Raw genomic sequence first — 27,925 nt, forward strand, 5'->3', positions numbered from 1 at the left:
AAGTGAATCAAAGGATATCAAGATGGCTGGATCGTGGAGTTGAGGCCACAGCTATGATCTTAGGAAGATAGAGCAGGTTTGAGGGGCCAATTTTTTTTTAATTCATTCGTGGGACATGGGCATCGCTGGCCTCCCTTAGTTGCCCTTGGCAGACAACTGAGAGTCAACCACATTGCTGTGGCTCTGGAGTCACATGTAGGCAAGACCAAGGTAAGGAAGGCAGATTTCCTTCCTTAAAGGACATTAGTGAACCAGATGGGTTTTTCCCCGATAAGTGACAATGGTTTCATGGTCATCAGTAGGTTCTTAATTCCAGATATATTTTATTGAATTCAAATTCCACCATCTGCTGTGGCAGGATTTGGACCGGAGTCCCCAGAACATTAACTGAGTTTCTGGATTAATAGTCAAGTGATAATACCACTAGATCATTGCCTCCCCATGGATGGCCTACTCCTCCTCCCAATTCATATTTCACATGTTAGTATGTTGCAAACACTGTAGCCACGTGACAGATTCTCCACCGCTCTAACAACACACCACTTTCCTCCACCCCCCTCCCCCCACCCCCACCATCTCAGATTGAAGCAAATGGCTCCTGGCTGTGATTTCCCCCTTGACCTTGAGCTTAGCTTCACACCCCATATCCTCACCATCAGATGACAACTTACTTCCACCTCGGTAACATTGCTGGTCTCTGCCCCTTGTCTGTAGCTGAAATCTCCATCCGTGTCATTATTACCTGAGATAAGTATTGCAACGATGTCCCAGCTGGCCAATCATCCTCCACCATCCATTACCTTTGCTTCATCCAAAATTCTGCTGTCTGTATTTTACCCCAGTTCTTCCTAGCTGCCCCGTGAAGACCCATTTCCACCCCCCCACCAAGTGTGCCACGAAAAATGCTTTGATATGATTCAAAATTCCTGTGATTAAACTAAAACTAACCTTCGCCTTCAGTTCTGTGGTCAGCATCTCCAAGACCCAACGAATCTTGGGTCTCCCGCGCATGCGCCGACTGGGAAAGAGCTGCACGTGCATGGTTTAGATTTTTTATCTTGGTCAAACTGATATGCTTGAGCAATGGGACTTGGAACAGAAGACAAAGGTCTCCATGCGCCCGCACAAAAACCTTGGGAGAAGCTAGAAGAAAAGGGTGAGAAGGCAGAGAAGTTAAAAAACAAAGTTCCCAGTAAGGGAAGATAGAGGAAATAGGAGGTACGACTGACATTCTTTTATAGCATCGAGGTGTGACTTGACATATACAAGGTTGGGGACCATTATTCTCCACTGTATCAATTTCCACTCACCAAGCAGCCCTGTGTTTGGTGATTTATATTCCTTCTCCCCCATTATCTTCTATTTGGGTAGCACTGCTGCCTCACAGCACCAGGGTCCTGGGTTCAGTTCCAACCTTGAGTCACTGTCTATGTGGAGTTTGAATGTTCTCCCCATGTCCCCCGTGGGTTTCCTCCCACACTCCAAAAGATGCATGAGTTAAGTTGATTGGCCATGCTAAATTGCTTCTTAGTGTTGGGGGATTAACGGGGTAAATATGTCAGGTTACAGGGATAGGGCATGGGTGGGATTGTTACTTGAGGGCTGCTGAGAGTCTACAACATTGCCTGTGGCTTTCACATGTCAGCCAGACCAGGTAAGATTTCCTTCCCTAAAGGACACTCATGGACCAGATGGGTTTTTCCAACAATGGAGCTCTGATGAAGATTCATTTAGACTCAAAACGTTGGCTTTACTCTCTCTCCACAGATGCTGTCAGATCTGCTGAGATTTTCCAGCGTCCACAATATTTTTGTATTTATCATATGGCAATGGTTTCATAGTCATCAGTAGATTCTTAATTCCAGATTTTTTTTTTATTGAATTCAAACTCCACCATCTGCTGTGGCAGGATTCGAACCCGGGTCCCCAGAACATTAGCTGAGGATTAATAATACCACTAGGCCATCGCCTCCCCATTCTTTCCTTTTGTTACAGACGACAACCAACAGTAATGATCAGGTTATCTGCAATTGACTGGTAAAAATCACATTTCAGTTTTAGCAAAAGAGGAAAGGAAAGCAAATTGTAATAACACCTTTAAGTGAATCACTCCATTCTTCCTTTGCATTTTCCCTTTCTTTGAAGTCAGTACTCTAAGATGCACAGAGATGTATTCTTGTAAAGGAAAAGTGAATTTAGGAAGTTCCAGGAAAAGCAAACTTTGCCAAAGGGCAAGGAAATCTTTTTTCTGTGCAAGTGCCTTCGTTTCTCGAATCTGCTGTATTTGAACTCAGATATAATCTGGACAAGTATCCACTAATCTAGAGGAACTCCCAACAGCAAAAGTAATTAGCCTCTATTTGACCCGAGAATGTACCTCGCCTTTTGGACCATTTTCCCACAGGGCGTATCTGAGCTGCAGTCTTAAATAGAAAGGCCAGATTAGCAAGTCAAATCCTCAACCTTGTCCCACAACTAACTGTCATGGGTTCACATAGATAAATGAACAATTGTGAGATCCCTGTGCCTCCAGTGTGAAGCTTCAGTATTCTCACTTTCTTTCACTCTACTGATCCAACTGTCAAATTCCACAGATTCACAATTAACTAACCAATGATCTGTGTACAATTAACCTAATTTGGATTAGCAATGTGAGTATCAGAACTAAAATGAATAATAATATTCTTTTCATTCTTTTAAGTCGAAGGCACGACTGACAGATAAAATGTGGAGGGTTTAATACCAGGGCCCAAACACTTTGTGGCCCACCCTCACCTTCACTGCCCCACCCTATTACTCTAATGTAACACCAAGGTTAAAGCCCAATGCCTTCCTGATTGTTTGACACTGAATGGAAGTTTGGACCTTCAGCTTTGCTGCACATCCAGGTCTCCAACTTCTGTCAGAGCCCAGCTCTTAGTACTGTTGGCTACACCCAGCCTTATGGACCTGTCATGACTATCTTCCTTTTCTTTAACCCACCTTCCTTTGTCACTTCTTCTTCCTACTCTCCTCTTCTTGTTTCTCCAGCCTAATTTCCTTTCTTGTCTTTTTGCATTTCTGTTTGATGTTGTCTTCCCTTCCAGGTAATCAGATGAAGAATGGATCCCAAGCCAGTTGGTAAAGTACGAATGTAGATACAAACTCTTTTCCCGATGGTTCCTCGATTCACAGATATCAGTGTCCTAACTATTCACCAACCCAGTGTCCCAGGAGCCCCTCTGTATGCTCTTTGAATATACAAATGAACTAATTAACAACCTTACAGCCCCTTATAGGGGCAAGATCCTCTACATATTCTTTTGAGTTTACCAATAAAGCAAATTAATTAATTAAACTAATTAACTAATTAACATCCCCTTAAAGGGGAAAGTCAGCAATTGTGGAGTAATTATAATACAAGATGTGCAAGATGCCAGAATGGAAGAACCCAGCAGTCTTGGAGATTGCAGGGCTAGAGGAGATTACAGTGATGGAGAGTAGGGAGGCCATGGAGGCATTTCAAAACAAGGATGAGACTTTTAAAATTGAGGTCTTGCCTGACTGGGATCCTCAATCAATAGGCACAGGAGGGCAAAGGGCAATTTAGGATTTGGGCAGCAAAGTTTGTATGATTTTAAATTTCCAGAGGGTGGAAGGCTGGCCATGAAGGTGCAGGGATAATGAAGTCTAGAGGTATCCAAGGCATGAAGTCAAGTATTTTCAGCAAGCAAAAATGATAAATGTGAGCAAACCTCAGTCTCTAGCCATCCCCAGTCAAGGATTAATTTCTGCAGAGACATTATGAATAGCAATGGTTAATTTTAACATTGTTTTCAGTCCTCCATTGCATTGTATTTAATCTCCTCATTCTGGTTCTTTCCATGGGCCTACTTTGCTTGGACACTACAATCTCCTGAAGTCATCAAATCTGTACCGTGCAGAAGGAGTTCATTCAGCCCATCGAGCCTGCACCAACCACAATCCCACCCAGGCCCTGTCCCGCAGCTCCACATATTTGCCCTGCTAGACCCATGACACTAAGGGGCAATTTAGCAAGGCCAATCAACCTAACCTGCACATTTTTGGACTATGGGAGGAAACTGGAGCACCCGGAAGAAACCTACACAGAAATGGAGAGAACATGCAATTCCACACAGTGACCCCAGGCCAGATTTCAACCTGGTTCTCTGGTGCTTTGAAGCAGCAGAGTCAACCACTGTGCCGCCACTAAAGTCTTCAGTCTTCTGACACTTCTGTACATTATGCCTTACCTCTATTGAGCCCCAGTGACAGACCCATTTAGCTGTTAGAGTCATGCTCTTAGGAACTCTCTTCTAAATTCTTCCTTTCTGCATTTTGCTTAACAACCTTCTCAAAATCAATCTTTCCAAACAGGCACTTGGTCATAAAATGAAATTGGAAAGCACTGGAAATACTTGACAGGTTTGGCAGCATCTGCGGAGAGAGAAACAGAGTTAAATGTTTCAGCTTGTGAACTTTCATCAGGACAAGCTTTAGATCATCTTTCCTAGCTCGCACACCATCAGGACAAGCTTTAGATCATCTTTCCTAGCTCGCACACCATCAGGACAAGCTTTAGATCACCTTTCCTAGCTTGCACACCATGACTCATGTTGGGGGGAGCAGTGGTGTAGTGGTACTGTCACTGGATCAGGGCCCCAGCAGAATCAGCTGGGGACCCAGGTTCAAATCCCACCATGGCATATGGTGAAATTTAAACTCCCTAACAGTCTGGAATTGAAAAAGTCTAACAATGACTATTCAACTGTCATAAAAACCCATCTGGTGCACTAATGTCCTTGAGAGAAGGAAATATGCTGTCCTTACCTGGTCTGGCCTGCAGCTGACTCCAGATCCACAGCAACATGGTTGACTCTTAACTGCCCCCTGAAATGGCCTGACATGCTCAGTTCAAGGGCAATTAGGAATGGACAATAAATGCTGGTCCAACCAGTGACACCCACATCCCATGGAAGAATTTTTAAAAACCATTTGTTCTTTTATCTTTTTGTGTCCTTTTCTCATCTTGTAAAGCTTATGTCTATGTTTTCCACATAAAAGGCGCTACATAAATGCAGGTGTTTGCTATGAAAAAACCCCGGGATCTTTATACCACACAGATCCATGAGAAACCCAGTTGCATCAATCCCACACCAAAGTTGCCCTTGATATAACAGGACTGCTGCTCTTCACATTTAATTGCAAACAGCAACGGGTTATAAATTAAAATTACAAATATTTGTATTTAGATGCGTTTAGAATCTATTCAGCCTGGCTTCCGAGATTGGAAACAGTTTCTACTTGAGCTGTCTGGAATTCAGTTTGGAAAATGAAGGGATTTTGGAAATTGAAAGGTTAAATTGGACCAACCTGGCCGGAGGCATTACAATGCTCTTCCTTACGTGAAAGCACCACATCACATGACTGCTTTTAAACCCTGCTAACTCCATGTAAGTAGATTAAAACTGTCACATGGCCCTTCCCCTCAGGCATGAGATATTTCTACTCAAGATGACTGAATGTCTCACTTCATGAGCAAGTAATCAATTGAAGGCACGAACATGAGGCTATTTCTGACTGAATATATTTATGTAACGTTGTTCTTTTATTTTTACTTACTATCGAATCTCTTTTATCCATTTAGACAGAGCCTGAGTAAGAGCAATAATCCTCTTCATACAAGCAAGTTTTGCCCATAAAGAAATGGTCAATTTTCAACATCCAGGCTGATAGGGTCCAAATGATTCAATATGGAATGACTGAAGTCCCGATTTAACGTTCCAGATTTCATTCCTAATCAGTACTGGATTAACTGGCCTCGACTGAGCTGGCAATACAATTGGGGCAATACAATAGCTCTCAATCTTTCTTGGTTACAGAGGTGAAAGTATTTGCGTGCATATTCAGGCACTGGGGAAAGAGAGAACCCACTTTGATTCATGAGGTCCTCGTGGTCAAATAGTCCACCTACATTTATTGTTCAGACAGACTCTTGGAGCTGATTTATAAAGAGTCACGGTGGCTAATGAAATGCAGCCCACTGTCATCCTTAATCCAAAGATATTTCACCATTCCCATACCTACAAGTTTTCTGATATTTTCCCAAATTAGAGGAAGAAAGCTAGTAAAACACATAAATTACCTGGGGCTTGGCTGCTGCTATTTTCTGTCAAATGTCAGAATCCAAGCTGAGCAACATTTTCCATTATCCTACAATCATAGAATCCCTACAAGAGGCCATTCAGCCCATTGAGCCTGCACCAACAACAATCCCACCCAGGCGTTATCTCCACAATCCCTTGTATTCACCCTGCTGCTCCCTCTGACGCTAAGGGGCAAGTTAGCAAGGCCAATCAACCTAACCCGCATATCTTTGGACTGTGGGAGGAAACCGGAGCACTCGGAGGAAACCCATGCAGACGTGTGGAGAATGTGCAAACTCCACACAGACAGTGACCCGAGGCTGGAATTGAACCCAGTTTGCTGGCAGTGTGAGGCAGCAGCTCTAACCACTGGGCCACTGTGCCACCCTAAGCCACAAGCTAGAGTTATGTAGCACCTTATTGCATTTCCCCAAAATGTCTAAAGAACTCAATTACATATTTTACAGACGCACCATAGAAAAAGCATTCTTTCTGGTTGTAGACTCAATGGGCGAATGGCCTATTTCTGCACTGTAGAGATTCTGTGGTTCTACGAGGCTGATGGCAAACAGTAAAAGAAGAGTTTCCTGGTCATCCACACTGTGGGCAATGGCAAATTACTGTAGTAATCTGTGAAGTACAATGGGCTAATCTATTGGAAGCACATGGCCCTCAATGCCCTCTTAGGGCCTGGTACCTGAAGGCAGAAGAGGAATTGCTCAAACACACCAGTTTCTTGGGAGTTAAACCTCCATGCAAAGTGTCACTCAGTGTAGAAAACATGTTGTACAGTAGCACCATCATTTAATATTACAACAGTCAATGCACTGCAAAACTACTTCACTTCTGTAAAGCACTTCGGGGTGTCCTGTGGTTATGAAAAGCGCTGTATAAATGCAAGTCTTTCTTTGTTTTAAAACAATGGCACACGGAGAACTCAAACATGCATCATCAGGCTGCAGATGAGCTTAGAGTTTTACCCACATAGCAGTTGGCTGAGTTACCATGAATCCCCACAGAGCAGAAGAAGGCCATTTGACCTACTTTCAGACAGAGCATCTTTCCCAGGCCTTATCCTCATAACCCCACATATTTACCCCAATAATCCTCCTAACATACACATCTTGGGACACTAAGGGGCAATTTAGCATGGCCAAGCCACCTAAGCTGCACATCTTTGGACTTGGGAGGAAACTGGAACATCCGGAGGAAACCTGCACATACACAGGGAGAATGTGCAAACTCCACACATCACCCTAGGCTGGACTTGAACCCGGGTCCCTGGCACTGCAAGGCAATAGTGCTAACCACTGTACTCCCATGCTGCTCAGGCTAATTCACCGTGCTCTGGCGCATTAGCATGAGTGTTATAAGCAGTTCATTTCTCATTTGCAGTATTAGCAATTATGTGGAGCTCATACATGGTTAATGTTTCTTGCACAAGGCCAGAGAACGGGGCGCATAGAGATCAGTAACAGCAGCTACTTCCTTATGCTTCTAGATTACAAAACATAAGCAAGTTTCTCTCTTACTGTCAGAGAGCGTTAGAAATGGGGAGAGAAGAGAAAGCCTGTGGTAAGGATGTTCCAAACACAAATTAAACATGGCATGCTTTTCTGTGCAGAAAGAGGTGTTTTGTATTGAGATTGCAATGACAATACATGAACTAACATGAGTCAGTAAAACCAGTTTGTGATCTAAGATCAGAGACTTTGCAGAGCGCTTCAGTGCATTTGATACCAAAACACTTTCATTTAAACATCTGGCGTCAGTAGACTTGCAACTTGTCACAAATACGGACAAGTATAACCCTGACTCATGCTCAAAATCTCTCCATTAGCAATGGGAGCAGCTTGGAACAGTTCAGCTTTCCCATTACTTTACAGCCCTTGCTTGCCAAATTGTAAATTAGCTGAGTGTTAGTTCTGCTGCTGCTAAAGACTCTGAGGTAAGTACCTAAAGAGGTTGGAGTTGGTGCATCTCTTAGAGATAGTGATATTTCCAGTAAGCAAAGAGATATTGTAGTGGGAGCACGGCATTCTCATGTTGCTGGCAAGGTTGGCTACTGCCGCTATCTAATCATCCTTGAGAAGATTCTGGGCTGTTTACTGATATGGTATTCCCACAATGCTGCCAGGTAAGGAATCCAGGAATTTAATCAAGCAGTAATGAAGGAATGACCTCCTCCTGTGCAGCAGCTCTTTCTATTGGTGGAATTTAATGCCCTCCCCAAGGGCAAGTTTGAGTCAGAGAGGCATTTAATTGGATGGGCCACCGCTGGGCTTCTGCCCCCACGGGAAGGTTCGTGAAGAGCACTCCCACCCTGCCACCAATTGAGGTCCTCAATTAATGTCCACCAAAGGGCCTCATTCCACCTCTGCTGCCATTTAACCAGTGGCGGATGGATGGGGCAGCCAAAGAAAACCTTGTCAGGGTTGCTTGTGAACTCCCAGACAAATCCCTTGTCCCAAAGCACCCAGTGCCTAATTGAATGACCCAGCCTCAGGCAGGGAAGGGCCATGCCCCATTTTTTACTAACCCACCATTGTGACACACCCACCCCACCCGACATCTCCATCTTGCTGCTTTCATCCATCAGTGGCCTGGCTCCCATGCTGATCCTAGAGCTCTCCCTGTGTGCTTTACCGGGAGTTGCCACTATTCCCGTTGGTGCTGCCTGTACAGCTGCCAGCGTCTGATTGTCAAGAGGCCCTTGAGGGGGGAGGGGGATGAAAGGGGTGCAGTGGGATTTTTACTCCGGAGTCCTTGCCCGAGGAAATGCCCAAGGCCTGTGACTAGGTGCTTCATACTAATGACCTTCCTCAAACAATGCGACATTGGGCTCTTCACAGCTTTCCAGCCAGTGGACAAGGACCCCCCCACCAACTGCCTGCATTAAATACAGTCCTATGTTTCTATATGTCCAAGATGATCGGTCACTTGGACATGATGGTGTCCCTTGCCCTTCTAGATATGGAGGGCATGGATATGGGAAATGCTGTTCACTATGATGCACACAAGGAGATCCTAACCATTGTCCACCTGGATGGATACACCTATCACTAATCTCTCCACAGACTGTGGGGAGTTTAGTCATACTCTGCTAAACTATGTGATGTTAACTGGTCAAACTGCGGTTGCCCCTCCCTCCCTCCCCACCACAACTCTTCCCCCTTAGGGTTCCTAAGTGTTTGCACCGCCAACCTGTTCTCAAGGTCTCTGGGCCCAGAATGAGATGTGTTCATGGTGTGACTCAAGATATATTCCACATTGTGCATGAGTTTCCATCTGTGTAAGACACAAAGCTGACCAAAAACAAACACTTTTTAAATGATTTAAAGTCTTATTTGTGGGAAAATATCTCTTTATAGTTTCAAAGTTTATTTATTAGTGTCACTAAAAGGCTTACATTAACACTGCAATGAAGTTACTGTGAAAATCCCCTAGTCACCATACTCTGGCGCTTTTCGGGTACACTGAAGGAGAATTTAGCATGGCACCTAACCAGCACATCTTTTGGACTGTGGGAGAAAACTGGAGTACCTGAAGGAAACCCATGAAGACACAGGGAGAACACGCAGACTCCACACAGATAGTGACCCAAGCTATGAATTGCACCCGGGCCCCTGGCGCTGTGAGGCAGCAGTGCTAACCATTGTGCCGCCCTCATAACATTATCTTAACCCTTCATTTTGGCCTTATTTTCCGACACAGCTTCCTTCACATGCACAGGAGGGTCTTCAATGAACTTTCTCAGTCAATATAGCCAAATGGTCAGAAACAAAGTGGCGAAGGCTGACTTCAAAACAGTCACACATTTGATTGTTGCTCATTTGTTTGTTTACCCGAGAAGCTAGCTCACACTTGGGAATGTCAGGTAACATCATGAAATATTTATTCAATGTACTTCCTTCTACAACAGACATTATTCTCCAAAAGATGTGTAAGGTGTGGCAACAGCTCTTTGAGATGTTTTGACATAATGAGGTGCCATATCTAGAAGAACTCACTTAACTTTATTGTATTCTGAAACTATGAATTGCTATCAAAACTCTACTTTGCTGCCTTCTCTCCCCCTTGTAAGGTTTGATTTGATTTATTATTGTCACATAAAAAACAAAGAAAATTACAGCAGTAGAACAGGCCCTTTGTTCCTCCAAGCCTGCGCTGAGATGTAAGGGATTACAGCAAAAACTATTGTTTCTTGTGCGCTATTCAGACAAAGCATACTGTACATAGAGAAGAAAAGGAGAGGGTGCAGAATGTAATGTTACAATCATAGCTAAAGATCAACTTAATATAACGTAGGTCCATTTAAAGTCAATGTGTCAGTTTGTCAATAAAGTCAATAAAGTCAGTTTGCAAAGGGGAGTCAATGCAATAACCAGGGCAGTTATCTGTCCAAACCTGATAAAACATCCTCTCACTGGTTGATAAAAGTGGAAAAACTGATAGTGGCTCTGGTAACCTTCATGGTGGCCCTTCCCTCTCACTATCCTGGCAGAGGTTGAAAGAGGATAAAAGGAGATAAATGAAGAAAACATAAAGTTAGTGAATTCTACAGCAGTAAACAACCTTCAACCTTCCTCTGATGTATGTACGTTTTCTAAACTCAGTTTGAACATGATAACACATTTGTAATTCTGGACTGATTATAAGTTACAGTTGACTCCTGTCATTCACAACCCCTTCCATCGCAAATTTGTTTACCTACGTGAATGTGTGTGTTCACCAAATCACGACTTGTGGCCCCTAAACTTTGCTCATCCGTGATTTAGACTCTAATGTTAGACTGTTCAACTCTCACCTTCACTGTCACTCTCATCCATGTCCTTCCCACGTAGAAGGTGGGCACTGTCACTGCACAGGCGTAAGTTCACCCTTCACAATTTCACCCTTTACAAGATTTCATGGGAATGGAATCCTCACAATCAACAGCAGATGACAATATTCTACGATAACTCCAAAAGTTCTGAGCTGTTGCGTGCAGGCAGTATTCTCAGTGGGAGAAAACAGGAGCACATAGGAAACCCACATAGACACAGGGAGAACGTGCAAACTCCACACAGTGACCCAAAACCAGAATTGAACCCAGTTCCTGGAGCTGTGAGGCAGCAGTGCTAACCGCTGTGCCACTGTGCCCCCATGAGGGATAGGGTTATCTTATGAAGAAGCATTGAACAGTTGGGCCTATAACCCTTTGGAGTTTAGAAAAATAAGAGGCGATCTTATTAAAACATCTACAATCTTGAGGGGACCTGGGATATGGGAAGGATATTTTCACTTGAGGGGAAGACTAGAACTTGGGGGTACAATTTAAGAATAAGAGATGTACATTTTAAGGTTGAGATGAGGAGAATTTTTTTTCTCCCAGAGGATCATTAGTTTGTGGAATTCTCCACTGCAGAAAGCAGCGATGGCTGGGTTATTGAATTTATTCAAGACTGAGTCAGATTTTTAATAAACAAGGGAGTCAAGAATTATTGGGAGCAAACAGAAAAGTGGAATCGAGACCACAATCACATCAGCCATGATCCTGTCAAATGGCGCTTCTGTTCCCAAGTCCTACATTCCTATATGTTCCAAAGTGGGATACGAATGAAGTTTTTTAAGTAATAAGTTTTTTTTTCATTTTGATTTGTTTATTATTGGCATATATATTACTATAGAGTGAAAAGTATTGTTTCTTGCTTGCTATACAGACAAAGCATACCGTTCATAGAGAAGTAAAGGAGACAGTGCAAAATGTAGTGTTACAGTCATAGCTAGGGTGTAGAGAAAGATCAACTTAATGCAAGGTAGGTCCATTCAAAAGTATGATGGCAGCAGGGAAGAAGCTTTTCTTGAGTTGATTGGTATGTGACCTCAGACTTTTGTATTTTTTTCTCGAGGGGAGAAGGTGGAAGAGAGTATGTCCGGGTTTGTTTATTTGCACATTTACTGTCTGTAATTGATTCCGGAGTTGAGAGACTGAGTAGACTGTGGCTATACTCATTGGAATTCAGAAGACTGAGGAGAGATCTTACAGAAACATATCAGATTATGAAGGGAATAGATCAGATAGAAGCAGGGAAGTTGTTTCCACTGGCAAGTGAAACTAGAATTAGGGAGCATATCCTCAAAATAAGAGGAAGCAGATTTAGGACTGAGTTGAGGAGGAACTTCCTCACACAAAGGGTGGTGAATCTGTGGAATTCCCTGCCCAGTGAAGCAGTTGAGGCTACCTCACTGAATGTTTTTAAGGCAAAGATAGATACATTTTTGAACAGTAAAGGAATTAAGGGTTATGGTGAGCTGGCAGGTGAGTGGAGCTGAGTCCATGAAAAGATCAGCCATGGTCTTATTGAATGACCTACTCTGCTCTTAGTTCTTATGTTCTTATGTAATGTGAATCTGTGTTCTGCAAAGAGTTTATCCTGAAACTGAGCTAACCAGAGCAGCACTCTGTCAACCAGTCAATCCCAGGATTGACTCTTCTTCTGTCCTGTTGCTGTCTTTGGACTGGTTCATTACACAGTTACCACAACAGATTCCATTGCATCTTGGAGGAGTAAGTCAGTCAAAGTTCCCACTGCAGTTTATAATCCAGTCACCCCACTGAAAAATTTGGGTGAGTTTTGGGTGAGGACAAGTTTGAACATGGATTGTGATGCCTTTTACAGCTGCATAGCTTGCCAGCTCTCATTGTCATGACTCAGAGAGGTACGAGTGCTTAGTCATAGTGCCAGTATCATTAGGTTTACAATTGTTGTGAAGTTGAATAGAGTAATTGTAGATTGATGTTTGCAACATTGTAAAATACTAGGGGAGAAAGCATTGCATGGTCACTTTTTCTGTGCTTTTTCTGTGCTTAGAAAGTTAAGAGAAATGCTAGTACATATGGAGCGCCCAAAATGAAATATTTGTATCAAAAGGCCAAGAAGTAGTGTCACCAAGGCAACAGGCTTTCAGATTTTTATATTTTTTTAATTCAGCTAATTAATTTGAGTTAGACACTTACCAAGAGCTGATTAAATTTAAGTCTGATGGTTTTAGCAACCTAGGACCAATCCTATTGTGGGGGATATTGATGTGTCATCACAGGCATAAAAGGAAGGGGGCAGTGGGACAAGCAAGGAGAGCAACTGTCACCTGCCAGAGCTCACAGCTATTAGCTCAAAGTTTCATCTAGGTACCAAAGAAGAACAAAGAATCAACAGAGAAGGCACAGAATATTCTGAAAGACAGAAAACCTGGTTGTAATTTAGAGAGTGACTAAAATTCTATTTTTGTTAATGAGTGGGAATTGTATTTGTTGGAACAGCATTCTGTTAGAATCTTGTTTTGTTTGGTTTGTTAATAGTTTAGTGAATGTGCTCACTGTTAGTTAGATAAATAAATTGTTACTTGTTGATTTTAGAGAGAGTGTCAGGTAGTTATTTTGATGTAATGACTAAAAGTTGCTGAAGATCAGATCATACCACTTCACATTCACTTTTTACAGATTATTTGACAAGGTACTCCTCTTTGAGTGGTTAGGTGTTAGTTCTCAGAAGGGGATCAACCTCCACTTCATAACACAATGACATGGATCCTCCACAACAAGAGGTTAATGATAATGGCTGTTGTTTTGTGCAAGTTTCCCAAGTTGTTGCTCCAAGTGACTCCAGGCAATTATAAATTTGGAATTGCAATCAATTGCACAGGATTCATGTTTTGGTAGCCCAGAGACACCTAACAATGAATGTCTGTTTGGTGAGATGCCAGAACACCTGGAGAGGAATGAATAAAGAATGTTCTCGTTCAGCATGTTCGGGAATATTATTCTACACACTTGTCTGTTTTCTATTACAATTCATTGTTAGTGTTGTGTTTCAATAAAGTACAGCACTATGTAAATCAGGTAATTATGTTCCCACTGTAACAGATAAAATACTTACCTTTAAAAGGGAATCTTTTCTCTTGGTGTTTGATGTGAAGTTAGCTTACTGCGGATATTTTAGAGTTTTGTTAGAAATCATCGAATCATACAGTGCAGAAGGAGCCCTTCGACCCATCACAGTATCTGCACTGACACCTGACCTCCCACCTAATCCCATCTACCAGCATTTGGCCCCTGGCCTTGAATGTTATGACATACCAGCTACTCATCCAGATACTTTTTAAAGGACGTGAGGCAACCCGCCTCTATCACTCCTCTAGGCAATGCATTCCAGACTGTCACGACCCTCTGGGCAAAAAGGTTTTTCCTCACATCCCCCCTAAACCTCCTGCCCCTCACCTTCAACCTATGTTCCCTCATGACTGACCCTTCAACTAAGGGGTATAGCTGCTCCTTATCTAATCTGTTCATGTCCCTCACATTCTTGTACACCTCAATCTGGTTGTCTCTTGCTCTTCTCTGCTCCAACGAAAACAACCCAAGCCTATCCAACCTCTCTTCATAACTTAAATGTTCCATCCCAGACAGCATCCTCTCCATCTCCTCTGCATCCCCTACAGTGCAATCACATCCTTCCTATAATGTGGTGACTAGAAGTGCACACAGTACTCCAGCTGTGGCCTCACAAAGGTTCTGTACAACTCCAACACGACTTTTCTGCTTTTGTAATCTATGCCTCGATTGATAAAGGCAAGTGTCCCATATGCCTTTTTCACCACACTACTAACATGTCCTTCTGCCTTCAGTGATCTGTGGACAAATATGCCAAGGTCCCTTTGTTTTTCGGAAATTCCTAGTGTCCTACCATTCATTGAGTACTTTCTTGTCAAATTACTCCTTCCCATGTGTATCACCCCACACTTTTTGGGGTTAAATTCTATCTGCCACTTACCTGCCCATTTGACCATTCTGTCTATATCTTCTTGTAGCCCAAGACATTCAGCCTCACTGTTAACCACTTGGCCAATCTTTGTGTCACCCTCAAACTTACTAATCCTACCTCCCACGTAGTCATCAGTGTCGTTTATGTATGTGTTGAATAATAGGAGACCCAGCACAGATCTTGGTGGTACGCCACTGGACACTGGCTTGCAGTCACTAAAGCAGCCTTTTGTCATCACCTTCTGTCTCCTACAAATGAGCCAATTTTGAATCTGTTTATTTATTTGTTGTAAAATTCAACACAAAAATAAAAACTGACTCTAAATTTTCATTCTGCACGATTTCTCCTTTATGGTTTTTTTCCAGTCCAGAACATCAAGCCGTACAATCATCAAGTTCACCCAGCGGTCCAGTGGTTACATGTCAAATCCGTGTCACTGCTCCGTTCTGAGTTAACTGATCCCACTCAGGACATTGGTTGGGATGTTCCAAAATTTAGTCTGAGGCAACAACCAATCAGAGTTTGCCATCCTGATTGCTATCCGGTGACCTCTGCTGGAAAGTGTATGTGTGTGCATTAATGCAAGTGTGTGCACGTGTGTTTGTGTACATGCACATGCACGTGTCCCGCGTGTACAAATAAGGGTTCAAGCAGCATTGTATCGAGAGGGATTTTTTAGCCTCCCCATAGCATGTTTTTCACAGTGGGAGGCAGCTGCATGACCTCTGGTCCTGCTGTGTCAATGGGATTTTCTATTGATTGCACCCCACACTGCCAGGAAACACGCGGCAAGGGTGCACCGTAAGCAGGACCAGAAGACCCCACCGGCATGAACAGCCAGAAAAATCTGGCCTATGTGCCAGTTGTAGGTTGTCTTTGGTCACAAGGTTGCAGGAAAACGGATGAACAAAATCATTCGGACTATCCTAGTTCTTCAATCCTGAATAAAAAATACTCTTAGACCCTCCCCTCAATCACATCATCTGAAGAATCTTAGGTGTTTGCTTCCACAACCCCCACCCAGAATGTTCAAACGTTCAACATTCTTCGCAAAGAGAATCTTTCCTTGTCATCTGAACCAGATTATCTTTGACACAAAAACTGAAAATGCTGGAAAATCTCAGCAGGTCCGACAGCATCTGTGGAGAGAAAATAGAGCCAATCTTTCGAGTCTGGATGACCCTTCATCAGAGCTGAAAGCAAAGAAAATCAGAAAATAAATGGAAATGGGGTGAAGGTGGAAGGGGGAGGTCATGCTCTGGAGTTGTTGAACTCAAAGTTCAGCCTGGAAGGCTGTAAAGTGCCCATTATCTTTGTCTGTTTTAGCCCATGTCTATTGTTTTCATATTGGCCCTACCCTAAAATAGTCGTCTCATCTCTCTGCAAGTTGTCTCTGGTTCTTTCTTTATAGTTTATTTATTTTTTCATTAACCAGATGATGACAGAGTTGGGAGATTTCAGAAACTCAAGCTACAAAGCCGCACGGTGGCACACTGGTCAGCACTGCTGCCTCACAGCACCAGAGACCCAGGTTCGATTCTGGCCTCGGGTGACTGACTATGTGGCGTTTGTATGTTCTCCCCGTGCCTGTATAGGTTTCCTCCTGGTACTCCAATTTCCTACCACAGTCTGAAAGATGTCCTGGTTAGGTGCATTGGCCAAGCTAAATTCTCCCTCAGTGTACCTGAACAGGCGCCGGAGTGTGACGACTAGGGGATTTTCACAGTAACTTCATTGCAGTGTTAATGTAAGCCTACTTGTGACACTAATAAATAAACTTTACTTTAACTTTATTTATCAGACAGCACCTATAACCATTACGCATGTTATCCTTCACCCAGTAAAACTTGACATGAATGATGCTCAGAATTTGCGACAACAGGTTTTTGAATTGCAAGAATACAAGGCTTTTTTAAATATTATGTCGCTGCTGTATAATCATTTTGCGTGTTTATGTAAGGTCTCCTCCCTGTTACAACTTTTCAAGGCTAAAGTCCTTCAGACTGCTTTGTTTTATCTTCCAACTTCTATAACACTCGATGTGCTTTGTTTCTTGCACTGCACAGTGTTGTGACGTATTAAATCTTGTATTAATCATGTCCACGTCGCTTTCAACTTCACTTTTAACTATTTCTGCCATAGTTTCAATCCATTCTATCCACAGTTTACTTATCATACAGGTTTTGTTTCCATGATCTTGTACATTTTGATTTGATTTATTATTGTCACATTTTTTGGGATATAATGTTGTTTCTTGCACGCTGTATAGACAAAGCATTTAGTTCATAGAGAAGGAATGGAGAGAGTGCAGAATATAGTGTTACAGTCATAGCTTGGGGGAAGAGAAAGATCAACTTAATATAAGGTAGGTCCATTTAAAGTCAATGTGTAACGGGTCAGTGTCAGTTTGCAAAGGGGAGTCAATGCAGTAACCAGGGAAGTAATCTATCCAAACCTGATAAAACATCCTCTCACTGGTTGATAAAAGTGGAAAAACTGATAATGGCTCTGGTAATCTTCACGGTGGCCCTTCTCTCTCACTGTCCTGGCAGAGTATACAATCTAAAAGCATGATGGCGCTAGGGAAGAAGCTGTTCCTGAGTCAGTTGGCAGGTGACCTCAGACTTTTATATCTTTTTCTCGATGGAAGAAGTTGGGAGAAAGTGTATCATAGATAGATGTATCATAGATACCCGACAGTACAGAAAGAGGCCATTTGGCCCATTGAGTCTGCACTGACCACAATCCCATCCAGGCCCTACCCCCATATCTTAGGCTGATTGGTGTAACAAATTGTCCCTAAATTAGTCTCCCCTCAATCTGGTTTCCAGTGTGGAGTGCCATAAGCATAGACAAAGGTCATGGGTGGAAGAGGGAACTCATAATGTTAAAATGGCGGCACGGGCTCGTTGGGCCGAAGGGCCTGTTTCTTGTGCTGTGTTGTTCTTTGTTATATCCACCCAATAATCCCTCTAACCTACACATCTCAGGACACTAAGGGGCAATTTTCAGCACGGCCAATCAACCTAACCCACACATCTTTGGACTGTGGGAGGAAACTGGAGCACCCGAAGGAAACCCACGCAAGACATAAGGAGAATGTGCAAACTGCACACAGACAGTGACGAAAGCTGAGAATCAAACCCAGGTCCTTGGAACTGTGAGGCAGCAGTGCTAACCACTGTGATACTGTGCCACCCATGAGTAGGGGTGCGTAAGTTCTTGATTATGCTGGCTGCTTTTCCAAGGCAGCGAGAAGTGAGAACAGAATCAACCGGTGGGAGGCTGGTTTGTATAATGGACGTTCACAACCCTTTGGAGTTTCTTGTGGTCCTGGGCAGAGCAGGAGCCATACCAAGCTTGATACAACCACCCAAACTTACAGTAGACCCCTGACTATCGGAATTTGCTGGTTCAGTATCCTCAGGATTGAGGTGCTGGAGAGGCGGAGGGGGGATGAGACAATGTTTTAGGGCAATTGGAATTGCTTTTGTATTACTGGTCAGGACCTATGTTTATCACTCCATCATACTTTGTTGTGCAATGGTACAACTGGTCTCTGCTTAAGTGCAAACTGAAACATGTAGTACATGAGCAGACGGGGTGTGACTGGCCAGTGTAAAGTGCTCCTACTACAATGTGTAACTACATACTAATGTCACCATGTTGGAATCATTAAAAGGGAACTGCGTGAGAGTTGGAACACCACATTTATTGGGGCCTGCTGGACTGTTGGAAGGACCAAGTGGCTCTAACAGATTTGTGAAGTTTAGATTGGGGGCTACAGTGAGCTGTGGAAGATCGAGATGTTGGAATCTGCCAGGGCAAAAGAAGTTTAAAGAGAATTCATTTCTGAACATCAGAGTGGAAAGCTGACAGCAGGCAGGCACTGATTTCAAAGCAAGACTATGATGAGCCTTAAGGCTACATTGCCATGGGGATGTGGGGAGCTTAAGAAGGTTCTCTGGTTTTCATTTAATCTGAGTGTTACATTGCAGTGGAAAAGGCCGTGCGCTGTAAAGGAGCTACTGTTAACAGGCGCCAGCCAGTTAGGACTCAGGAAAACTTTGGGTACCATTTAATCCAGTTAGAGCCCAGGAGAAGTCCTGAGAAGCTGGAAAGGCTGCTGTAGGTCACTGGTTCCATGCCTGACACATTTAGAGTTCTGAGATGTTTTGGGAACCATTTATAGCCCAATGCAGCTGGGAGACTGGAGCTCAGAAGTGTCCAAAACCAGGGGTTACAGTCTGATGATACAGGGAGACAGAAGTGAGAAATTTCTTCACCCCAGAGAGTGGTCAGCCTGTGGAATTTGCTGCCAAGGAAAGTAGTTGAGGCCAAAACATTGAATGTTTTCAAGAGGCAGTTAGATATAGCACTTGAGGCAAAGGGGATCAAATGATATTGAGGAAGGCAGGATCAGGCTACTGAGTTGGATGGTCAACCAGGATCATAATGAATCACGGAGGAGGACGTGAATAATTTGCCGGGTGTTAGAGATGGAAAGGTGGTAGGACTGGAGGGTGTTAATGACAATACTGTTACTAGAGAGGAGGTGCTCGACAGACTGGAGGGACTGATTGTGGACAAGTCGCCAGGACCGGATGGAATGCATCCGAAGGTTCTGAAAGAAATGGCGGAGGTGATAGTGGATGCCTTGGTGGTTATTTTCCAGATGTCGCTGGATTCCGGGGAAGTGCCAGAAGATTGGAAAGTGGCTAATGTTACGCCATTGTTTAAGAAGGGTGCCAGGCAAAAGGCAGGGAATTATAGGCCAGTTAGTTTAACGTCTGTTGTAGGTAAAATGTTAGAATCCGTCATCAAGGAGGAAATAGCGAGGCATCTTGAGAGGAATTGCTTGATAGAGCAGACGCAGCACGGTTTCATTAAGGGGAAGTCGTGTCTGACAAATTTACTGGAGTTCTATGAGGATGTGTCTAGGGCGGTGGATAGAGGAGAGCCGGTGGATGTGGTCTTTCTGGATTTTCAGAAGGCGTTTGACAAGGTACCTCACAGGAGGTTATTGCAGAAGGTCAGGGGACATGGAGTTGGGGGTAGGGTGTTAGCGTGGATGGAGGATTGGTTGTCAAATAGGAGGCAGAGAGTGGGGGTCAATGGGTGCTATTCGGATTGGCGGATGGTGACGAGTGGAGTGCCTCAGGGATCGGTGCTGGGGCCTCAGCTATTTACCATTTATATAGATGATCTGGAGGAGGGAACCGAGTGTAGGGTGTCGAAATTTGCTGATGACACCAAGATTGGAGGAAAGGCAAATTTTGCGGAGGGTGTGGAGAGTCTACAGAAGGATCTAGATAGGCTGGGCGAATGGGCCAGAAATTGGCAAATGGAATTTAATGTTGGCAAGTGCGAGGTGGTCCACTTTGGTAGGAATAATGGTAGGAAGGATTATTACTTACGTGGCGAAAAACTGCAGCAGGTGATGGTGCAGAGGGACCTTGGGGTCCTTGTGCATGAGTCGCAAAAACCCAGCTTGCAGGTGCAGCAGGTGGTCAGGAAGGCGAATGGGATGCTGGCCTTCATAGCGAGGGGGATTGAATATAAAAGTAGGGAGGTCTTGCTGCAGCTGTATAGGGCACTGGTGAGGCCGCAGCTGGAGTACTGTGTGCAGTTTTGGGCGCCGTACTTATGCAAGGATATTTTGGCCTTGGAGGGAGTGCAGAGGAGGTTTACTAGGTTGATGCCGGAGTTGAGGGGGTTGAGCTATGGGGAGAGGCTGAATAAACTAGGCTTGTACTCGTTAGAGTTTAGAAGAATGAGGGGAGATCTCATTGAGATGTATAAGATGATGAATGGGATGGATAGGATAGAGGTGGAGAGACTCTTCCCGCTCAGAAAGCATAGTAGGACTAGGGGGCACAGCCTCAAGATAAAGGGGGGGCGGTTTAGAACGGAGTTGAGGAGGAACTTCTTCACTCAAAGGGTGGTGAATCTCTGGAATTCTCTGCCCGTTGAAGTGGTGGAGGCTACCTCGCTAAATATTTTTAAGACGCGGGTTGATGGATTTTTGATAAGAGAGGGGATTAAGGGTTATGGGGAGAGGGCGGGAATGTGGAACAGAGCCATGACAGATCAGCCATGATCTTATTGAATGGCGGGGCAGGCTCGAAGGGCTAGATGGCCTACTCCTGCTCCTATTTCTTATGTTCTTAACAGCAGAATAAGCTCAAAGGGCTGAATGGCCTCCTCCTGCTCCTATTTTCTATGTTTCTATGTAAGTGGGATGAAAAACACAATTACTAAATCCCCTTGGGCAGCATGAAAGACCCTATCCCCTGTTGGTTCACACCATCCCCAGACTTTTCAAATGCCTCTGAGGTGAGACATCAAAATGCAATTGTCTGTTCTTAAACAATAACTGCATGAATAGAATTACTCTGGAATACACAGACAACAAGGAACTATAAGGATCCCTAACTAAGACGGAGCAAGGACAAAATGCAATGTTGCATTGTGTTGAAGCTGTGTGACAGCTGTGCCTCACCCTCTTTCTCAGAAGTGCTGTGCCTAGTTTTTCAAAGTAACTATCCTGAGGAGAGAAATCTACTGAGAATCGAGAGCCTTTTGGAAAAGCCATGAAAATCTGCTCCATGCCACACAACAAGGAAGACAGCTGAATAAAGTGGCAACAACATGGAATCAGCACATTGAGACAAGACAAGGAACAGCTTACCATATCCCCTTTGTTTAATTGGTCATGAACTGTAAGATCCTATAATCTTATTCCTTTACTCTGCCATTTATACTGGTGTGCATGTGTGGGCAGGTGTGTGTGTGTTCGAGCACCTGGAAGTAGTTCCAATAAACCTGTCTGACTAATTCTTTACAATCTAAAGGCATAAATAGGGGGACACATACAGAATTGGCAAAGTGCATCTCTTATCCTAATACAGTGAACCTTGGAGTGGGAGAATAGAGGAGTAATTTTACCCCTCGTCACTTGGTCATAACAGTTGGAAATGAGCTGGTAATTGCAGGCAGGAATGTAGCTTTGTGAATCCCATGGACTGTAGTCTCAGGAGGAGATTGTTATTAGTCATTTACAGGATGTGGGCTTTGTTGGCTAGGCCAGCATCTATTGCCCTAATTGCTCTTGAGGTGGTGGTCGTGAACTGCTTACTTGAACCACAGCAGTCCAAGGGTGTAGTTACACCCTAACTTAGTGGCTTGCTAGTCCATTTTAGAGTTAACCACATTGCTGTGGCTCTGGAGTCACATCTAGGCCAGACCAGGTAAGGATGGCAGATTTCCTACCCTAAAGGACATTTGTGAACTAGATGGATTTTTATGACAATGGTCATCATTAGACCTTTTAATTCTAGATTATTATTGAATTCAAATTCCACCACCTGCAATGCTGGGTTCCAAATCCAGATCCAAGGAGCATTATGTTAATTCCAGAAATAGTATATGGTGAAGGAACAAGTCTGGAGCTTGTCTCTAATCATAAATAAGTTTATTCTCAGCATTGTTAACAGTCACTATCTGCCTCCCTACTCCCAGCTGTGTCCATCTAACAGCACAATTGGCATACCACTGTAATTGACAAAGAATGCAATTGCTGATATTATGTTGGGTCTCTGGATTACCAGCCCAATGATTATACCACTTTACCACTATGTTCCCATGTTCAAACATTGAGGAGAGCAGTTATTGAGGTGCTTCTATCAGAATGGCTTCCGAAGGAACTCAGAGACTAGCGACACACTCACTCCAAGACCAGAAAATCTCACCCAAGGTCAACACATGGCCTGCCACCACCACCCTCCCCCCACCCCTCCCCACCCCACCTGCTGTGATTCTGCCCGAGATCTTCAAAAATGAAGGGTTGAAACCCTTCATGAGAGAGAATGAGTCTTAACAGGATTTGATGACACAGTGTGATCGCTGATGTCTGGTTGGGTTGCTGGGAAATCAGTGGGATCTGTCTTGGTCACATCTGTTATTTAATGTGCGATACAGTGTGTTCAATCACAGTTTGCCTATTGCTTTATATTTATTTCATGCTAATTCTAAATGTTAGAGTATAAGATAGATATTGTAAATTGTTTTACATTTCTGAATATATATGATGAAGTTAATTTTGTTTGTTTAAAACTATGGAATCGTACGGTTTTATTCTCTTATTAGATAACTGGAATTTCAAACTTGTTCTGTTACTGCTCCCTAATTGGGTTGTGACAATTAACTGGCCAGCATTCTCCACGCAATCAAGCCCCCCCGGGGGGCAGAAATCCCACCCCAAGAGCTGACAACCAATCAGAGGCTGACAGACCACCATTTCTAGCAGCAACATCAGGAGCAGTGGTTATGCCGTGGCCAATCCAACGCTCACAGCTGGATCCTTGGACATGAGTGAGTAAGGAAGGAGAGGGTCATAGGGAAGGGGTCACCAAAGAGTGTGGGAGCCGGGAGTCGGAAACAAGAGCAAGGGATGCGTCCCTCCTGCTTCCAATGCTGGATCCCTCGACTGGACATTGAATGGGGGTGGGGCAATCAAACAGTTAGAATTGCTTTTGTATCACTGGTCATGCCCTGGAAGAATGACCTAAGTGTATCGCTCTCCCATATTGTGTGCTTCAGTGATGCAGCTGGTCTCTGTACAGATTGCCCGCAAACTGAAACATGTAATCCCTGAGCTGACAGAATGACCAGTGTGAGGCACTCTTGTCACCACCTATAATTAAATACTAACGTCACAGTGTGGAATCTTTAAAAGGGTACTCTACAAGAATTGGAACATCATGTTTACTGGTGAACTGGTGGCTGTTGGAAGGACCAAATGTTTTTAACACATTTGAGAAGCTTAGGTTGGATGTTGAATCCAGCTGCAGAAGATCCATGTGTTGGGATCTGTCAGCATAAAAGAAGTGTAAAGAGAATTCAAGCGGGCATAGAAACAATGAGGGACACAAGCAAACCTGATAGGGATTTTTGAGTGGCCTTCAGGAATCATGGCAAACCCCCATTCAGTTCAGGTGGGCGTTGGGATAATTGTTTCGCAGTGGCTCATTAAGGAGTCTGGTTGACATCCCACTACTGGTGGGCAGCACTCCCACACTGAGCCCTTCCTGTCACCACCCCGTTTGAGTGGACTTTGCCCATTCTCGCCATGTCTGTGTGGCTTCCCTCCAGGTGTCTGGGTGGGATGCGCTTTTGGAGAATTGGTGCAAACTTGATGGGCCAAACAGCCTCTTTCTGCACTGTAGGAATTCTATGGTTTGAAAGCTCCATGTTATCCAGGTCTCATCACTGCAGAGGAGTGTGCTGAGCACACTTGGTAGATACAGTTTGATGTTTTCAGTCAGGTTGCCTCTATCAACCAAAGTCTGAATGTAGTCCAGGTCTTGTTGCGTATGGATACAGACTGCATCAGTACCTGAGAAGTTGCGAATGATATTGAGCATAGTGCAATCAGCAGCGAACATTCCCACCTCTGAACTTATTATGAAGGAAAGGTCATTGATGAAAGAGCTGAAGATGGTTGGGGCCAAGGCACTATCCTGAGGGACTCCTGCTACAACGTTCCAGGATTGGGATGATTGGCCTCCAACAACAACCATTTTCCTCTGTGTGAGGCATGACTCCAACCAGTTGAGTTTTCCTCTTGATTTCCATTTAATATTGTCAGGGCTCCTTGACGCCGCATTTGGTTAAATGCTGCCTTGATGCTGAGTTTGCCAGGAATGGGCTCAACTGCCAAGATCTGTGGGAACTCAGTGTCAAAAATTACAGACAAGTAATGATCACTTGAATGCAAAACCAGGGAATTATTTCTGCCAATGGAACTGTTCCCTACAGACTGGAAAATTGCAGAGTTTTTTTTAAATCATGCTAACAGAAAGAGGGAAAAGAACAGAATAGCAAGACTAATTCCTAGCTGTCAAGATCATAGAATCTCTGCAGTGCAGAAGGAGGCCATTCGGCCCATCGAGTCTGCATCGATCACAATCCCACCCAGCCTCTGACCCCATAACCCCATGCATTTACCCTAGCTATTTCCCATGACACTAAGGGGTAATTTAACATGGCCAGTCCACCTAACCTGCACATCTTTGGTCTGTGGGAGGAAACTGGAGCATCCGGAGGAAACCCATGCAGACACAGGGAGAACATGCAAACTCCACACAGACAGTGACCAAAGCGGGGAATCTAACCCAGGTCTCTGGCGCCGTGAGGCAGCAGTGCTGTGATAGCTCTTAGAGAGGGTCAGCCCCCTTTCTAAGTGGGCCGAATGGACTTATTCTATGCTTTTTTTATTTGTAATTGTGACACCGGCAACACAAGCCTGAGTATCATCCACACACACTGAACTTCTACCCTGAGACATTGATTCGTGGTGGCATCGCAGACATTCATGTTGTGTCAGCTGAAGCTGTTGAGTGGTTTGTTAGTCTTGACATCAAACTGTATCTGCTTCTCCAGGCAAATGAATAAAAGAATTCTTCTGCTGGAAGATTCTTTGACTCTGCAAATGAAACTAATTAGTATTTATTTGCTGTTGTCAGCCTGTATTTAGTGTAGTCAAGTAACGTGCCTATTTTGTGCTATAATGCACTTTGTCTTTTCCAGATGATACATGCAAACACCACAAATAAACCTGACCCGAGTTTTGTCATTCGTGTTTAATTAAAGATGACTATTCATGAGGTGTCAGTGTCAGAATTCTCAGTGTTCTGTGGCAGAGTATAGATTTGCGGCAATGATTGCTTAACACTATGGGATTCTGTTCTTCACTCTGCCAATGAGGAGGGTATCAGAGGTGGAGTTATTCCCCACGGAGAGGGAACATGATCTCAGTCTCAGGATACAAGGAAAGAATACTCTTTCCCTGACTGGAGGCAGAACTGGAGGCGATGGCAAATTTCAGCATCGATGTCTGCCTTTGTCGAGAGAAAGCTCCCAAGACTTGGAAAATGGTTCACCAAACCCACTGAGGGACATCATCGGGAATACGCAGAGGCAGCATTGAGGAAATGATGACAGCGCAACAACTCAACAACCCTCCAAACATCACCTGCCCCGCTTGGGGCAGCATCTGTGCGGACCATGCATTGGACTGATCAGCCATCCCAGAACCCACCCAGCCGGAGTGGAAGTAAATTTTCCTCAATCACTCCAATAGGACGGCCTTCTCTGTCAGGAAAAAGATTCTCTCTTCCACCTTCTTCCGTCAGGAAAAAGATATGGATTCTGAGGTCATGTACCAACTCAAGAATAGCTTCGTCTTTACAGCCATCAGACTTTGCATGGACCTACCTTATATTTAGCTGATCTTTCTCTACACCCTATCTGTGACTGCAATACTATATCCTGCACCCTTTACTTTCCTTCTCCCCTATGTACTCTATGTTTTGTCTGCATGGTGTGTAAGAAACAATACTTTTCACTGCATCCCAATACATAATAAATCTCATCAAATCAAATGTAAGAGACAAGAGCCAGGGAGAGAAAGACAGATCATGGCCAGGCTTTTCTGGTCATACATGCCAGTGGGATTTTCCCATCCCGTGGCAGTGAACGGAGATTCGGCACCAAATTTTCCATCCTCGCTGGCAGCAGTGGTGGGGTGTGAACGGCTGGAAAATTACAGCCAGTGGGTCACCATTAACCACTGCCATGTCAACACACCTCTAACTTCATTTGAGAATGACCTCCTTTTTTCAATCCCTGTTTGGTCAGACGCAATGGAGAGACTGCGCTTCTAATTTAAACGTAACTTTACAAATGTGGAAGAATATTGAAAATAATTTCAAAATCAGAAATTAACAAAGGGAGGAAATAAAAATAAAAATAATAGAGCACCTGGTGGCGTTCTGATTGGTCAGTTGTGTCACATGGTCAGCACCCACTAATTCTGTGATCTGATTGGACGGTATTAGATAGTTTGTACAACCCAGTTAACACCATTATAGCTCACTATTGTCTTCCAGGCATTCTGACAAACACATTACAGCCCCTAGACTTTTAATAATATTGAGAGACAACCTCCCTGTGTGATGTGCTGATAAAGGTTGGACATGAATCATAGCCAATTGGGTGAGATACCAGTACAGTTTGGAATTTTATAGAAGCCATCTTCCCATATGATCCCTATCTCATGAATCCATTTACTGGGCTGTCATACAAAACACAATGTATTAATGTCACTAGCTCTCAGTCCAGGCCCTACTGCTCCACCTCTCCGTCCCTTTCCCCAGCTCACATCAATGTAAATCTCACCCTATTTCCAGTTCTCTTTAGCTCTGTCGAAGGGTCATCCAGACCCGAAACTTTGATTCTATTCTCTCTCCACAGATGCTGTCAGACCTGCTGAGATTTTCCAGCATTTCCTGTTTTTGTTTCAGATTCCAGCACCCGTAGTTTTCTGCTTTCAGGTTTGGAGTAGTGGTAACCCAAAGGAGATTATTTCCCTGACTGATGCCTCCAGCACAATTTTCTGGCAATTCAGGCTAATCGTTGAAAGATCAGACAGAAGGGATGACCTAAATTTCTGACCTGTACTGGCAACAGCTGGGATTCCCAATGGCAGAGCAGATCAGAAAAGCCGCAGGGAGCTGAGGCAACTCTTGGATCCGTAACAAAGTTGGCATTTCATTTCTCTGGCATCAAATGTTTTGCTTGGTTTGGGCATTCAGCTGAGAAACATAATTGGCAGAGGCTTGACATTTAGGTCTCTTAGCTTTCAAGCCAGGTTTGATTCCCTGCTTGGGTCACTGTCTTATGTGGAGTTTGCACATTCTCCCTGTGTCTGCATGCGTTTTCTCCGGGTGCTCTGGTTTCCTCCTATTGTCCAAGATGTGCTGGTTAGATGCATTGGCCATACTAAGTTCTCCCTCAGTGTACCCCAACAGGCACCAGAGTGTGGCGACTAGGAGATTTCCACAGTAACTTCATTGCAGTGTTAATGTAACCCTACTTGTGACAATAATAAATAAACTTTTTAATTTCGTCGTA

General features: G+C 43.9%; 1 long non-coding RNA gene across 1 annotated transcript in view; it reads left to right on the forward strand.

Annotated features, from left to right (window-relative positions):
- Positions 1–27,925, forward strand: part of LOC145358802 (uncharacterized) — a 201,514-nt gene that overhangs the window by 172,620 nt on the left and 969 nt on the right. The gene's annotated exons all lie outside the window — the stretch shown is intronic.

Source organism: Carcharhinus amblyrhynchos, chromosome 26 (genome assembly GCF_965287045.1).
Source record: "Carcharhinus amblyrhynchos chromosome 26, sCarAmb.v2.hapA, whole genome shotgun sequence".
Classification (NCBI taxonomy): domain Eukaryota; kingdom Metazoa; phylum Chordata; class Chondrichthyes; order Carcharhiniformes; family Carcharhinidae; genus Carcharhinus; species Carcharhinus amblyrhynchos.